Below are 17,732 nucleotides of genomic sequence, written 5' to 3'. Positions count from 1 at the left end.
CTGGCCAAAAACATTTGAATGAAAATGTACTGCACTAGGGGCAAAACTTTGTGCTGGCTAGATAAAATGACATGTGATTTTGTTCACAGGAAATAATGGCAAACAGAAAGATTTTCCATCTTGTCAAACAGATGGAATGGGCTTGGATAGAAAGAAGAGATAAAAACGGTAGAATAAACATCAGTTGTGAACTCCACTAAGAGAATTGGTAGGTGTTATACATTAAAGAGATGGGCTAAAGTGGTTTACATGAAGATGTAATCCATTTTACTAGTGTAATTTTATGTCATCTGGTATTATGCACGGTATATACAGTGCAATAAATATGAAAGTAGAAAAAATGAGGTTTTTAAGTGTTAAGTTGGTCTATTATTCCAGATGTGCTACAGAATAGTGAGATGGCCCAGGAACCACCCAGGACACACATTAACCTAATTGAAAGCCTGCAAAGTGGGAGCTAAAACAGAGAAGAAAGGGAAGTAGATACTCAAATGAAGGAAGGTCACAACAACCTTAAAGAAGATGAAAAAAAAAAAGGAAGAATGAAGAATATGTATTGAAAAATGATGACGCCCTTGCCAGACAGAGAAAATTAATTTAGAACATAGTTTTTGTGCTGTATAAATCTTCAATTATCACAGCAAAGAGAAAAGTATTTTTTGAACTAGGTAATTAGAAAATATTTAGATGGTTACTTTTAAAATAGAGACAGATCTCTAGTGCTAAATCCAAAATCTTCTGAGTCCAGTCTGTTGTTGGTCATGCTAGAAATGTGAGACTTATGTATTATTTTCAAATGCAAAATTCTGCTCAGTTAAGTAGAGACATGATTGGTATATTAAACACAAACTGGATCATCTGGCTCTTTGCTTCTACGCAGTCTGAATCAGTGCCATTAGATATTTCAGAATCAATATCTAAGGGTGTTTCCAAGGCATCACAATATTATGTTGGCTTAGTTACAAAAGAAGAGTGTCCTCTCTAAATCCCACTTGTGTGTGTGAGTGCAAGCATGCTTACTGGTAGGGTCACAGGCAGCCTTTGGTCTACAAACATTCTGAAGAAAGATATGCACTACCAGCAATATTATAACGCATGAACGAGCATGATTTAAAAAAAAAAATCATAATTCACACACTCAAATGTGTGTTGTTGCTTTTAAAGTATCCATTTGGGAGGTACCCCAATAGGGCTGCCATTGTTCAAACAAACACTTTTTAGAGTTCCTTTTCAAAGATAGGCTTTGTTTTCTGTGGCACATTTTTTTGACTGTCCATATGGTAATGTATCTTCATTCTTGCAGTGTAAACTTAATTCAGAAATAACCAAAAGTAAGTCAGAAGTAAATCTGAACAAGAAAAACAATTAAGTTGGGAAATTGGGCAATCTCATAGAGAGAGGTAAAGTGGGCATTGCAAAAACTTTGTCAGAGGTATTCTTTCAGATGCATTTACCTTTTGTCAGCTATTAATTTTGTTATTTCTCATACTTTCAAATCTTTTTTTGAAATGATTTTGTTGTCTTCCCTTTCAAAAGCAGTAACATCCTAAATTCTTCTCCTGACAAAGAGACTAGGTTTCTCTTTGTGTGTAACAGGGTGTGTGAATGTGTGTATATTTCATTATAGTGAAAGCAAAGATTCTACAGAATTCAATCATTTATATTTAGCAGGAAAAAAATGTTGTTGCATATATAGTTTAATCCACCATTGAATAATTTAATTAGGCAAAATGCAACTAACTCACACGTAAACTTCTTAAAAGGCATCACATCAAAATATGAGATTCCTTTTAGCTAGTTCTTTTCATCTTTTATGTAAATGTCCACTATGAAAGATGCTTTGACAAGAATTTTAATGACCCTTATAGTATATTATTTTTATTAAAGATTTTTCTCCTTTTTAAAATACTGTTTTATAACCTCTCTTATGCTATTCAATTGCAACTATTAATATTTGTACTTTTTTCTATAATGATCTGTATGGGAAATTTTTGATACCAAATGCAGGAAAATAATGTTTTGCTTTAAGTTTTAGAACTTGAAGTTGATATAAATCCATTCTACTAGCCTTTAAATCATATCAACTCAGCCAAACTTATTTAGGCAAAAATGTTTTCTCCCTACCACTGTGCTCATTGAGAAGGACTGCTAACTCAGGTGTTTTGTAGTTTTTAAAATAATTGTTCATATGACATAAGGTTGTAGAACGTGGCCACAAATTTCTGAAGTCTAGAAAGGGCCTAGAAGGTCTATTCCACCCTCTCTCAACTTCATGATGTTCACATTTGACTCTTATGTCTTTCCTATTAACTTAGGAGTATTTAAGTATTTAACTTGTGTTCTAAAATATACAGTATATGTTTTGGAAATCAAACCATGCCAAAGTCAAAAGTCATGGGAGTACTGCAATTGTAATAAGGTGAAAATGTGCAGTAAGAAGTCAAAGTATAGCATGAAAATAGACATGGCTACTATAAGGTGGTGGACTTATACGCTAAATTTTCTTTCTTTCGTATTTTATTTAGTGTACCTATTTTCCCTAAAGACTTAAAACAAAGCCATTGCTCTGAGATGTAGTCTTCTGAGGTGGGTCTCTCTACTTCCACATTATTGGCCTTCGGAGCTAGATAATTCTTCTCTAGGTGCATGGATGGGGGTGAAAGTGTCGCTGTGCTGTGCATTACAAGATGTTTAGCAGCTTCCCATCCCCGGTCTTTTTCAACTAGATGCCATTAACAACCATCCCTCTAATTGTGATGACCAAAAATGTTTCCAGACATGCCTAAATGCCCCCCGGGGAATAAAAATCTCCCTCCTCACTACTCCCCCTCTTCTATAGTTGAGAACCACGGCTCTAGAGCACCATTTCAATATGCAGAATAAGTTTCTGACAGTGGTCTTACAAAAGGAGATTTACGTCATTGTCATTTATTATCATGTTACTTCAGTGGTTTACTACAAGTAGTTTAGGGTTAAGGTAATATATCCAATTCATTTAACAGTAATTCTTAACTCTATGTTCCTAATGTTCTTATATTCTTTTTAATCTATGAAGCTATGTTCCTACAGTTGCCTGAAATATTCACAAGTAATAAGAAAAATGTACTGTTTGTAGACAATAAAAATTTTAATATGGTCAAATATAGCATATATTAGTGTTACAAAGTATATCTAAAATATTTGCAGCATTTTATGGCAACAAAAGTTTCTGTAGAATAAGTGGGTCAGAATCGCCACCAGGAAAGTAGTACCCCAAATACCTTTGGATTATGATAAGTCAGGTCAAAGCAAAAAAAAGCTCAGTTAGGTTTGGATGGCACTCCTTCCAGGTTGCCAAAGTATCACCAGTCAAGCAGCATTTGCAAGACACGTTGGTCTGAGTTAACCAAGCAAGCACCTAATAAGACCTCAAATGCTCTGAGAACAAGCTTGACTATATTTTTATGCTAACAGAAGTTTCAGATCTATTCTTGTTCAGGTCTGGGATTTTAGTAGACAAGCAACAAAAAAGATGAACTTGAAATTTCACTTCGAAAAGTATCAGGCTTTATGGAATATAAAACTAACTCAGGAGCAGGGAAAGCCTTGAATAATAAACAAACTCCGATACAAAATGAATCTAGGAGCCCAAAGAATTGCCTTCCAATTTCCTTGGCAACCAGATAAGCAATCAATGAGTTTGAAAACTCCTATGTGCACACTTGACCTCACAACTACCTGAATAATGAAGATGATAATCACCTGGAATGACAAAGCACAGATAAACTCACTTGGCTTTGGAAATGCAAAACCAGTTATTCTACTCTTGACGTTTTAATAAGTAGAACTTTCCTCATGTACTGAAGGCCACAGTGAACTGTGTGAAAGTTTGCAGGGCCTGGGGAGCGGGAAACCGGCCTAATATTACCAGGGTCATCTCAATTTGTGACCTGTGGCAAACTCCATGCTCCTGAGAAGACAGCAAAGGTCAGAAATAGAGAATACAGAGCCGGTCAATGCAAGCTGTGTGACTTGTGTTGGCTTTTACACAACAGCTGCTTCCAAAGATCGGTAAGAGAGACTGGTCCCAAGAGCAGGAGAAACACAGCGAAACTTAAGATGTTTTGATATTTACATCCCCAGTTGCTTAAGTTATTTACTCTCTTCCATCTGAATCATAATCACATCTTATTTGCAATTGAGACATGAGGAACATTTCTCAATGGTCTAATATTTCTTTTCCAAATAATATTTATTTTCTCTTGGCATGACTCTTTTTTACGAATTATTCTTGGGTGCAGCATATTTTGTAACCACCTAAAAACACATTGATCCAAAGCTGAACATTATAAATAGTTACAATCACACACATCAAAAAGTTGAAAATGAGAGTGGGCTGGGAAAAAAAGTAGAAGTTAGAAAGAGAGAGTAGGAGATTGGATAAAATGATAAGATAATGAAGAAAAGAAATAATTTCTGTGTATCAGGTAGGAGCAAGAAGCTATTTCCTAAGGCCTTGGGGGTGGTGAATTTCCCACATGAAAGGGGGCAGTAGATTGAAAACCGATTCAGATTGTTCTTCACGCCTTCAAGGAGATTCTGAAACTGTAGGCATTAAATGTGGTGTTAAAGATACATGCACATTCTATTCCTCATAAGTAATTACGTTGTTACTACACCATGTGGCTCAAAAGGCAAGCCATGATGTTTAGTGGTTGAGAAGAAATTAGCTCCACTAATAAGGGGCAGTTTGAAAAAACAAATGTAATCAAAGGGATAATGTTGCTCTGGGCTTGACTTAGAATTAAATTCTAAACCACACTCAAACCCGCAGAAACAGTCTTCAAATTTTGTACTTCTTTTTCTCATCCTTAATAATGTCATTTTTCACACACAAATCTTTCCACCCTCCCTCCTCCAGGCATTTGAAATATCTCCAGGATAAGAAATTGCAAGCAGATGCCTGTGGCCAAAAGCACAAAGTTTTGCTGATAAATTTTCCTGAAATCACACCATGCAACAAAAAGAAGGCAGAAGTGCACATTTTATATTCAGCTGCTACAAGTCTTTGAAATCTCAGGTTATGCATAAATTATTTTGTGATTAAATACTAAACTGATCATATTAAAGAACCAAAGACGCAGCTCAATAACCCACCACAATCCTACTGTAAAAATGTAATTCCCTTATTTGAATGTCTTCTTTAAGTACGAACGTGTTTCTTTTTCTGAAAATTCTGCCACATGTTGCTATTTTCAGACATTTAATATATTTTATTTATAATTCTTCTCATGTGTGAATGGTATCTTTAAATAATATAGGCAGAAGTTCCTAATAAGTTTTCACAACTATCCTTATAAAGCATAGATATTCATTTTAAGACACAGTTTGAAAGTTTTGGTGATAATTTGATAAGTAACAGCTATTGGACAAGTGAAGACAATTAACATTCACATGTAAGTCTTCGCTTTGTGTTTGATTAAAAATAGTTACTATTTCATTCATGGTATCTTCTTACATTAAATTTCTCTGGGTCACCACACCTCAGATGCTAAAAGGACAAAGGAAAGAGACAGATGAGAACAGCTATGAAATGATAGTGAAAACATATGGTGTCCATCTTGTAAGCAGAAGGCTCCCTGGTATTGTCGCCACTCTCCCTGTGTTCAGGAAAGCTGAAATAAGCCAGTAGGCAATCTGGTGTCTCATCAGAAGAGTGCCAGAAACAGGTGGTGCTGACCTAACCCTCTCCTTCCACTACACATACTCTCGACAAATCCTATACTCTACTCGTCACAGTATTACTTTAAAACACTCTTAACAGATGAAAACCAAGTGCTTAAGAAATAACAGTTCCTAAGGAGACATGATGCCTGCAATTGTTGTGGTTGGTTTTTCTTTTTTCTTTTCTTTTACATTTTTTTAATTGGGTAATTTAAAAATTACAATAAAATACACACATTGTAAGTGTACATTAACTCACTGTGTGAGTTTGGAGAGTTGTATAGACAACAACATAACACCACCCAAAACAAGATATGAAACATTCAATCACCCGAGAAATTTTCTTCATTCTCCTTTCCAACTATACTGATTTCCCTTGCCATAGATTATTTTGCCTGTTCTTGAAGATAATATACTGTATATATTATTTTTTATTCATATCCCAGGAGCCCAGGAGTTCAAGGCTGCAGTGAGCTATGATCGTGTGTGTGAATAGCCACTGCCCTCCTCCCTGGGTGACAGAATGAAAATCCATTTTTTATTGATATTTTATTTATTTTGATGAGCAGATACTGTATATATTATTTTATGTCTGGTTTCTTTTGTTCAATATATGTTTTTGAGACTTATGTTGTTGTATGTTTCCAAGCTCACTCCCTTTCATTGCAAAGTAATATTTAATCACATAAATATACCACAATTTGCTCATCCATTTTCCTGGATATGAATACTTAGGTTTTTTCCAGATTTCCTCTGAACATTCTTATATAAGCCTTTGTGTAGACATATGTTTTTATAACACTTGGATAAATACCTGGGATGGAATTCCTGGGACATAAAATGTTTAACTTTTAAGAAACTGGCAAACCATTCTCCACAATAGTTATAAAATATCACTCTACTGACAACACTGTGTGAGCATATGTATGACTGCACATCCTGATCAATATTTGGCATTGTCAGTTTTTTAGCCATTCCAGTGGGTATGCAATGGTATCTCCTTTTGTTTTTAAATTTCATCTCCCTGCTGACTTACTATGCTGAATATCTTTTCATGTGTTCATTGGCCCCATCCTGCATAGGATACCTCATTTCCAAATTTTCTTATGATAAGTGTCTGTTCAAGACTTTGACCCAAGCTGGTAGTGGCATCACATGCCTGCAGTCCCAGCTACTTGGGAGGCTGAGGCAGGAGGATCACTTGAGCCCAAGAGTTCAAGGCTACAGTGAGCTATGATTGTGTCTATGAATAGCCACTGCACTCCAGCCTGGATGACAGAGTGAGAATCCATTTTTATCTTTTTATTATTGCTACATTAAAGTTTTTTATATATTCTGGATATAAGTTATTCATGAAATATAAGTGATAATATTTTCACAGTATATCACTTGCTTATTCATTTTATTTTGATGAGCAGATATTTTTAATTTTGAGGAAATTCAAATATTTTTTATAGGTGGTATCTTTTTAATTCTGTCTGATAAATCTTTGCATACTCCAGAGTTACGAAGATGTTCTTATTTTTTTTTCTAAAAGCTTTTTGATTATAGTTTATATGGTTAAGTTTATAGTGTATCTGCAAATAATTTTTGTGTATTGGGTGAGACAGGGACAGAGAGCAATTCCTTTTCTAATGGGTATCCAGTCTTTCTTGCATCATTTTTTTTTAAAGAATTTTCTCTTCCTCATTAATTAAATTTGTCACTTTGGTTAGATATCAATATATCTTTGTATGTATGTATCATATATATGTGTTTATTTATCACATACATTTGTGTATATGCCTATTTCTGGATTTTGTATTCTGTTTCATCAATCTGTCTATTATTATGCCAATTCCACACCGACTTCATTATTGTGACACTGTATTAAGTCCTGAAATCAAGTAGTGTAAATCCATCAATGTTGTTCTTCTTTATCAATATTTTTTGTCTATTCTAGAGCCTTTGCATTTTTAGATTCACTTCAAAAAATCCCACTGAGATTTTTATTGAAATTGGATCAAATCTATAAGTAATTTTGGGAAAGATGAATATATTAACAATATTGAGTTTTCCAATTCATTAGTATGGTATTTGTTTAGGTATTTAAAAATTTCTTTCTGTAATGTTTTATTGTTCATCTTTGGTTAGATTTATTTCTAGGTATTTAAGGTTTTGATACTATTATAAATAATGATTTTAATTTTATTTTATAATTGATAATGTTAGTAATTAGAAATGCCATTGATTTTTAATATTAACCCTGTGTCCTGAGACTTTGTTAAATTCACTTATTATGCTAGTAGCTATTATTAATATTTTGTGTATGTGGACTATATGGAGTTTTCTACACACACAAATTATATGATCTGTGAATAGTGATAGTTTTACTTCTTTCTTTTTAATCTTTGTGTCTCACTTTTTTTCTAACACTAACTAGACTTTCATTGCACTAGCTAAGACTTCCACTATAATGCTGAATACAAGCAATGACAACCATTCAAATATTTATCCATATATTTTCCCTGTGGTTTTTCCCCCCCCCTTTCTTGTAGATCCTGGCTTGGTATAATTTCATGGTATAATTTCTCTTTAGTTCAAAGAACTTCTTTTAGTATTTGCTGTGCTAGAAATAAGCGGCAAACAAATTTTCTCAACCATTTTTCTCTCTGAAACTATTCATCTTCATGTTTGAAGGGTGTCTTTATAGGATATAGAATTATAGGCTGACAATTTTTTTAATTTAATTTCTTTTAATTTCAGAATATTACAGGTGTACAAATATTTAGGTTACATATATTGCCTGTGCTTTTTGTTTTAACACTTTAAAGATATTGTTCTATTTTTTCTAGTCTTCATTTCTTGTGTTAAGAAGGCAGCCATTATTGTTATCATTGTTCTACTGTATGTAGTTGTCTCTTTTATTTGTCTATTTTTAAGATATTCTTTTTATTTTTGGTTGACAGTAGTTTGTCTATGATGTACCTAGGTGGAAATTTCTTTTTATATACTCCACTTAGGGGTGGTTGCGATTCTTTGATGTTTTTAACTAATTTTGGAAAATTCCATCCATTATCTCTTCAAATATTTCTTCTACCTCATTCTTTCTCTCCTCTCATGGGATTCCAACTACATATATGATAGATCATTTGATTTTGTCCCACAGGTCTTAGATACTCTATTCCATTATTTTCATTGTTTTTTCCTCTCTCTGTGTGTGTTTCATTTTGGATAATTTCTATTGATCTGTCTTTAAGTTTACCAATTTCTTTCTCTGCTCAGTCCCATTGTCAACAGGTCCACTAAATGAATTCTTCATTTCTCATATCATGTGTTTTGTTCCTAGCATTTCCATTTGATTTTTAAAAAATGTCCATGTCTCTAATAAAATTCCCCATCTACTTACACATGTTATCTACCATTTCCACACATTGATCATAGTTATTTCAAAGTTCCTGTCTGATCATTCCAATACCTGGAACATCTCTGTATTTGCTTCTATTGACTGTGTTCTCTCTTTAACATGGATTATATTTTCTTCTTTCATCACATGTCTCATAACTTTTTGCTTATAGTGTGTAAAGGAACAGTAATGACTAAAGTAAAACAATATTTTCTCACAGAAAAAATCATGGCCTTTCTTCTTTCCAAGTGCAAGTTTGGTGAGCTGAGTCAATCTAGTCTATAAGCAAGCCATGTTTGGACATTTTTACATTTTATGTTAGATTCAGTTTACCACTGGCTTCAAATTATGTGAGGATGAAATCAGGAATTTCTCTTCAGTATTGCTTAGGAATCTTAGCACCAGTGATACTCTGGATATTTCTTTGTCTTTTTCATCTAGGCTCCATCTTTCTGAACCATGGGGCATCTCTTCTTCTATTTATAGTTCTGTTACTAGATTTTTGGTCACTGGGGAGTCCTCTCTGCATTTCTGTCAGATTTTCTGAATTTTAACCTTGGACCTACCAATGACTAATTGACTTTAGTGAACTCACTGAACTTTTTAATATCATTACTAAAATAGAATAAGAGTCATTACTCCCATGTATATTAAGAAGTGACCTAACATTAAAGAGCTGACGTACACACAGGAGAGGCACATGCATACTAGTTGAATTGAATGTGAAAATCAAAGTCAAATTTGCTATAGAAAATCAAATATTATTTTTAGATTGATCTCTCTATCATTGATATTTTGAATCCAATACTGTCGAATGAATTGCTAAGTCAGCAAGTATTTACATTTTTCTACTATAGGCCCATCTTCTTACAAATAAGAAAGCATTTTGTCAGCCTGTGTTATTAGAAAGGGTGATAAGAGCATCTAATCAAATAAGAAACTATATAGATTTCTAAAATACTTTATTATTTGCAATTTTCTAGTGACTTCCAGAACTTCACAAAATGTGATGTTTTAATGCAGAAACATGCTGAAAGACAGGTTATATGTAAATTCACAATCTCTGCGGTATAGTCTATGAGAAAGGTGGAGAGGGAGGGAGAGAGGAAAGGGAGAGTAATGTGGAGTTAATATTCAGCATTACTTTATCAACCACCTGCAGTGGCTTCACATTCATTACTCTAATATTACTGCTATACAGAGTAGCATGGAGAGTTTCTGTACTCTCTCTGTAACTGTGGTTTAAAAAGAGAAGTTTGCATTGTTGAAATTAGACCATATCCACTGCCAAAAGTAAATGGTCCAGTGGCTAACATGTAATGATGCTATTTCTGAAAACTGTGTTGTAATTAAATGTCACAGTCTTGCATATATTTCAGACAACTCAGCACTGAAGTCAAATCAGGTCACTGATAGAAAGTTATTGGTCGATGATCCCATTAAGCATGTGGAGGAATGCTCTATATTCAAAATGACTTCATCTTCTCTAAGGATAAAACCACCACATGATCCCAAAGGATGTATCCTTGTCCTCATGAGAACTCCATTAAAAATTAATATCTCCACCAATTACAATAAACTGGAAGGAGATTTCATTTTTATTGTGGTGAAACTTTATTGCAATGAGAACATTGCTAGGAAAATAATGTCCCAAAATAAAAGGGCATAAGGTGAAAAAAAGAATAGAAAACACCTTCTCTTCACCTTACTGTCTCACAGTAGACCTAAGAAAATATTTGTAGCACAAGATTGCTTGTGGTATACAATTCACCATGACCATATTTGCAAAGCCCTGTACTGAAAGCTAAATAAATTATTGAATGGAAGTGTTTCCCCTGAACTTGGGGACAATAAATTTCACTTTTGTAAGCTCCTCTCATAAAAATGATTTTTGAAATAGAATAACTTGAATGTATATTTATATGTTCCTTTTCCAAATCACACAAATGTTTTATATTTTATGTGATTATAATTTTTGCCTATAAAAAGCAGAATCAATGAAACACAGATTTTGTGCATTTTGAAAAGACAGCATATAAAATCATGTCTTCAGTAAAATAAAGCTGAATGAAACTACAGGCTAGAACACAAGTAGGGGAAGTCTTTGGTTGAAGTAGGAGGTCTGAAAGTCTCTAAACCCAGTGTCAAGAATTCCAAAAGTTAAGAGAAAACCCTGAAACATTTAGAGAGATTTAATTGGAAGGTTCCTTTTGGCAGAGCAGAATAGTCAATTTCTTCCTTTCTCTGTCTTTTGTGCTATGTGAATTTAACAACTGCCTAGACATGAGTATCGGGGCGGTGAAGACTTGTAGTGCCCAAGTAGCTACTCACCTCCAGGGGTGATGAGAACTTCCACATCTGCAAGACAAGCTTCCATTCCCAATGTTTCTTTCCCTTATACATTGGGGGTAGGTTCTGGTAATACTAAGTGCAAATGAATGGTAATTCTCAAATACAGAGCTAGAGATAGCCATGAAGCCCAACACAGTTTAAGAAAGTCAGTAATATAGAAGCTAGACATTAACAACAAGAAGAATGACCACCCTCTCCCGATAAAGAATTAATAAACCTAACAAAAAGAATTAGAATAAGTATAGTTAGAAAGACTTGAAAGAACATTGCCTCTATGTAAAAGTATCTTCTAGAGCTCTTAGAATTAAAAAAATACACACACGCAGAAACAAAAATTTCAATAGGTGGGCAAAAATAGCAATACATACTATATAGTGAATTAGTGAAGTAAAAGATTGAGCAAAAACATTTTTGCATGGAGCAGAACACATAGACAAAAGGAAGTTGAAAATAGAAATGTAGAGTTAAGTGACATGAAGAATACATTCAGAAATTCCAAAATCTAGATATAGGAATTCCAGAATGAAAGAAAGAAAATCATGCAGGGAAATAAATATCAACAACAAAATCTCAGGCCTAAAGAAAGCATGAATCTTCAAATTTAAAGTGCTAAGCCAGACATTTAAAGAGCCAAAGCTACATGCGTCATTGTGAAATTTCAGAAGTTCAAGAATAAATAGAATCCTAAAGATTTTCAGAGAAAAACAAGCAAGTAAAAGAAAAAAAAAAAAACCCGAAAAATCAGCCTGTCATCACCATAATTTCTCATAAACACAACTCAATACTGGAAGATAAGTGATTAGTATTTTCCAAATTGAAGGAGGGAATGGTTTTAAACTTGTAATCCTATACCCAGCTTGATTAGCATTCGCGTGAAAGAGAATATAAATGCACATTCAGACAAGCAAAGTCTCACAGTGTTTACCAAGCTAAGCAATCTTTGAAAAAATTACTTGAGGATACATGCTAACAAATAAGCAATAAACCCAACAAAGGGTATCATGTACTCTAAAATACATAAAAGAATAGCAACATAGTAACATCTAAGTAATTGTTGATGTGCAATGCAAAACCAAAACATAATGAACATTTGGAAAAAAAAATTCCAGGTAAACTTAGTATGAGAGGTGGTAGAGTTAGTGAAGAAGAAATCAAAATTGAGATAAGATTCTTGCCCTTTTTGGGCAGTGGATACAGATAACGTTTAATCGTAAATACCAATAGAAAAATATAAGTTTTTAGAAGCATGTTAAATATTTAAGAGTAAATATTAGAAGTATAAGATCTATTGCTATTAAATCACAGTGTAAAAAAAAACAGTGGATCTTAGAAAAACATCCTAATTTGAAAGGATCATGCTTCCAAACTTTCTCTTGTTCCTTTGAGGTTGATGCCAAATGCAGTCATGTTCTGCCAAGAATGCATTACCTTTGCTGAAGTGTTTTCTAGCTATTTGTCTATTAGTATATTATTTTACAATATATGCGACATCCTGCCACGATGCCAAGAGTCCCTGACAACTTACAATTCTCTGAAGCTAAAGGAGATTATTAGATCTACCCAATCCAATCTGTCATGTGTCTTCAACTTTCTTCAAGCTGACTAAGTATAATCAGCGGTTCCAGTGCACTGCACTTGAAAAACTTTTAAAATGCTCCCATTGCAGCCAATACCGGAGTGTGGGATCCTAGTAGTTGTCTAGATTTTGCAAATGTCCAGTTCATACATTCTGGTGTAAAGTCCAGACTGAAAAACATTCTACTGGATAAGGAATATATCCTGATATGCAGAAACCAGTTTTCTCTTAATGTCATTTAGATGCAAGAAAAACAAACTCAGAAAAGAAAAATCACAAGTAATTTCATTGGTATCACATCATAAAATGCAACGATGTTTACAAGACTATCTTCTCTCTCTTCATTTGGTTCAATGAAGTGTCCTGGGACAAGAGTGGTCTTGAAAGAAAAACTAGATGTCTGCAATACCCAGAAATATTCATTTAAGTACACTGTACCTGGAGATTTTGTTTTGTTTTGTACTCAACGACATAATTTAAAGTATTTTTTTAAAGTTTTAAGAGATGGTTGCTGTTTCACAGATGTATGCTTTTAAAATTGTTTTTAGGCCATTATTGATATCTTAGTGAATTTAACTGTCAAATGACTGAACATTCACAGATACCATTCACGCATACAACATGAATGACCAAACTTTTTCTTCCAATTTCTCTATAATTTGCATCATTTTTCATGAAATCCATGTGGAGTGAACACAAAAGCTCCCCAGTGGATTTAATCTAAGAAATCTAAGAAATCAGTGGTGTCTTACTAGGAATGTGTTGATGAAATCAACCTAACACTCACTTCTAGCTATTTCTCTCCTAGAAGGGCTTGGCATTACTTAAAATGGAGAGTAGAATTTTCGTGAAAGAGCAAACACTCCATTTTATCCAACAGTACACAGAAACCCCCTGTAATAGAAGATTCGTCCTATATTGAATCCAGGTTTTGAGAAAAAAGAAGTAAGGTTAGAAACAAATCTATTGATACTTCCAACAAGACTCTCCTCATGTGCCCAAACATTTACTCTACCAACAATAGAAAATGAGAACAGGAGCATACATTAATAATAACACTGCCCAATATAATGGGGTGAGATGTGTGCACTTTCTCTTTGAGAATCCCAGGGACTGGAAGATTCAACATTGCATCTTAAACAAAACCAATCCTTAAGACCTCTTGCTGTGTAGAGAAGCCTTAACAAAAGACAAGGAGATCTAAAGAGGAAAAAGGGAGAGTTTTATTTTCTGTAAAAAAAAACAATCTACAGATTGGGAGAATCTTCAATACAAATGAAAGTGCACACTCTGAAAAACAAACGTATTGTCTGGCTTAAATAGGGAAAATTCTCAACTGAGTTCTCAATCAGGTCCATTTATGCAAATGAAGGATTCAAAGTTGTTCAGTTCTGATTGGTTGAGTTGAGCTCTAATTGGGTGGTTTGCAAGCCCAGAAGTCTCTGACAGAATATATGATTGCTCCCTCACTCAGACATGGCTTGTTTTAACTCAGCACCTCAGTTTGCCAGGGAACTCTAACTTGTCAGTCAGGGGTATACTTTAAGGAAAGCAGAAACTCTAGAGTGAGGACGACTGATTTGTGGGATCAGGCCAATAGTACACGGTAAATGTTTGCTTTTTAAGAACTCTCTGAGGGAGAAAGTTAAGAGTATTTGAGGAAACAAATGAATACATTTGGGAATCTCTATGTTGGAGGGCTTTATTTTGTTTCAAACACTGGATCTGTAGAGACACAGACACATATACATACACGCAAACACAATGATGCCTCATTAATATCTATTTTCATGCAAATCGATACTGTACAAATCCTGGTGATTACTCTAAAAATGGCAACTATTTAGATCTCACTATGTGTCAGACACCATTCTAAATGATTTAGGTATAGTAACACAATCTTTACAAGAAGACTATTATGATCCCCATTTTTATGCAATAAAACTAAGGCTCAGAGAAGTTAAGTCACTTACTCAAGTTCACACAACTAGTAAGTAGAAAGCCAAGCTTTAAACTCAGAAAGCAGCCTCCAGGGTTTACAGTTATACCCATTATACTATAACATCTCTCAGTATGCCAAACTGCTTCTCATCAAGATGGTGAAATGACTGACACACATACTCCAGAACTGATTCCACTTAGTAGTGGACAAGAATTAAGACTGGGCTTTTCCCATAATGGGAAGTATTTCAGTCCCACAGTAGCAGCCAGACTGTGGCTCTTTACCTTGCTTCTTAGAGAGGCTGAGGACAGTTCTGCAATAATGGGACATGTCTGGACAGGATCCACATTATTTTTGCTAGGTTGCACCATTGGAACAGGTTCTCAAAATAAAGTGGGTTAGTTCCAAGATCCATTTAAATTCGTATATATGCATTTGATTTAATCTTTACAATTGTATCTGTCCTGCTGCAGAATTAGCTAATTAACTTAAGAGATTCCCTCCATCCCCCTTTATCTTCTCTTCCAACCAACTGTAACGCTGTGGTTGAGTATGAAGCACAGAAGGTTAAAAAGCCTGGATTCCCTCCCTGGCTCAGCTACTGCATGTCCTGTGCCAAGTCATTTAACCATTCTGTGCCTCACCTTCATCGTCTTTAAATTGTAGGGATTTCATCCAGATCTACAACTCTGATATTCTAGCTCACCAAATTCTGTGTGGACATTTCTATAAATTCCATGAATATTCAAATAGAATAAGAAAAACTTCGTGAGAATGGGGACCATATTCATCTTAGGCATCATTACTTATGCAGAACTTAAGCACTTAGTAGGTGATTTTAAAATATTTGTTTAATATTCAGAAATGTGAAAATGTTCCATAATGTAAACTAACAACAGCAACAACAAAAAACTAAATGTCTCAGAAACAAGTCTTACCCTTGCATCAGTAAATCCAGAATATCTGGAAGTATTTAATTTATAATTTATACATTCTCAGAGGAAGATCTGATAATGAGCCCTTTTTATTCTCATGGATTTAGTTTTGAAAGGTTTGCAAAACCTTTTATTGTCCTGTAGTTTTTAATTTAATTCATTATAGGCTGAAAGTTTCCAATAAATATCTTATACATGTAGGAGAACTGCTATTATAACATCATTGTCCTTGCTTTTCTAGCCCCACTTCACACAATGTAATGGAAAACTAAAATGCTATCTAGACTTACACATTGTATTTCCAATATGCACCTTTGTCCCATCAGTATCTGAACTTTGTAGCACCTCATCCCATTTGATTTGCCAACATTAAACTTGGGCACAAATCTACATATACACATTTGATAGTATCATTATCTTGAGAACCCAAAATAACCAATTATGAAATGCTATGGAATCTTCAAAGTTGTTCTGCCAAATTTCTAGGTCAAATCTAAACAACTAAAATCTACTTTTTGGCAGATATTTTGAGCCTGAAATTATCAACTTGAGTTTTTCCTCTTTTCTCCACATTTTGTCCAAAAAAAAAAAAAATGCTATTGCCACTAAAACTTCATTTAGGTTCAGTTAAATTAGTTTTAGGAAAATAGCAAAAGAGAACTGTGTGTTCAGTTCACTGTTGTGAGTATTTAGGAATTGTTCCTTAATAAATGAAGTCTTAGGCATGTAAAATTCTTCAACCTGCTCCTGAGGTACTCTGATAGGACTAAAAAAGGATAATGATATAGCTTCTCAAAAATCAATAAACATTTGTTTGGATATAAGGTATTGTTTATTGTTTCCATGTTAAATAAAATGTTTTTCAGTAACTATTAAATTTCTATACAGTTGACTTTGCTTTAAAATTAGAATTAATTTTATATTATTTTGATATTTATTTTGTCCTTAATGTGTATTTACTACCTTAATATGATAGGGCTTGATCACTTTTACTCAAATCCATTAAGAACTCTTGCCCCTTGCCTGTGAAATACATCCAGAAGAAGAAGAAAACGTCTCCCTCTTGCACTTCTGTGGCTACCAGCCAATCCAAGCAAGAATCATTTCTCCACTGGATTATCACAGTGGCCTCCTAACCCTTCTCCCTGTTTCTATCCTTGCTTTCCCCTACAGCCACTTTCAACTGAGTAGGTCAGGCAATCTTGTGAAATGTAAGTCAGACATTTATAGTTCTGCTTAAGATCTTCAGATGGCTACTCATTTCATCCAGAGAAAAAGGCAAAGTCCTTATGATGACCTTCTACATGATCCACCACACTTGTGTGTGTACACATATACATACACACACACACACACACATACACAAACACACACACAATCTACTCTCCCCGCTGGCTCACTTCATACTGCTATCTTTCAGGCCAACCAGGTTGACCCCTGCATTGGGATCTTCGCATTGATCACACCTAATGTCTGAGTTGTTCTTTCCCCAGAAAACTGCATGACTAAATCTCTCAGCTGTTTCAAGTCTCTGCTCAAGTGTTGCTATGTCAAGCTCTAGCATCTAATTTGCAACCACACTTGACCCTAAAACCTGGAATTCCTAGTCTTTTTTTCCCCATAGCTCTTTTTTTCCCCCATAGCACTTTGCATTTTTAAACATTGTTTATAATTTACTTATTTATTATGGTTATTACTAACTTTCTGTCACATATTGTATATTTTGTTTACTATTGTCTTTCATGTAATGTGCCTGGGATATTTTAAGTACCTACAAAATATTCATTGAATTAATGAATGAATTAACAGCTACATATTTGAAACGCTAACCATTATTTA

Source organism: Eulemur rufifrons, chromosome 7 (assembly GCF_041146395.1).
Source record: "Eulemur rufifrons isolate Redbay chromosome 7, OSU_ERuf_1, whole genome shotgun sequence".
Taxonomy (NCBI): Eukaryota; Metazoa; Chordata; class Mammalia; order Primates; family Lemuridae; genus Eulemur; species Eulemur rufifrons.
The sequence above is the reverse complement of the archived record's forward strand: the minus strand, read 5'-3'. Positions refer to the sequence as shown.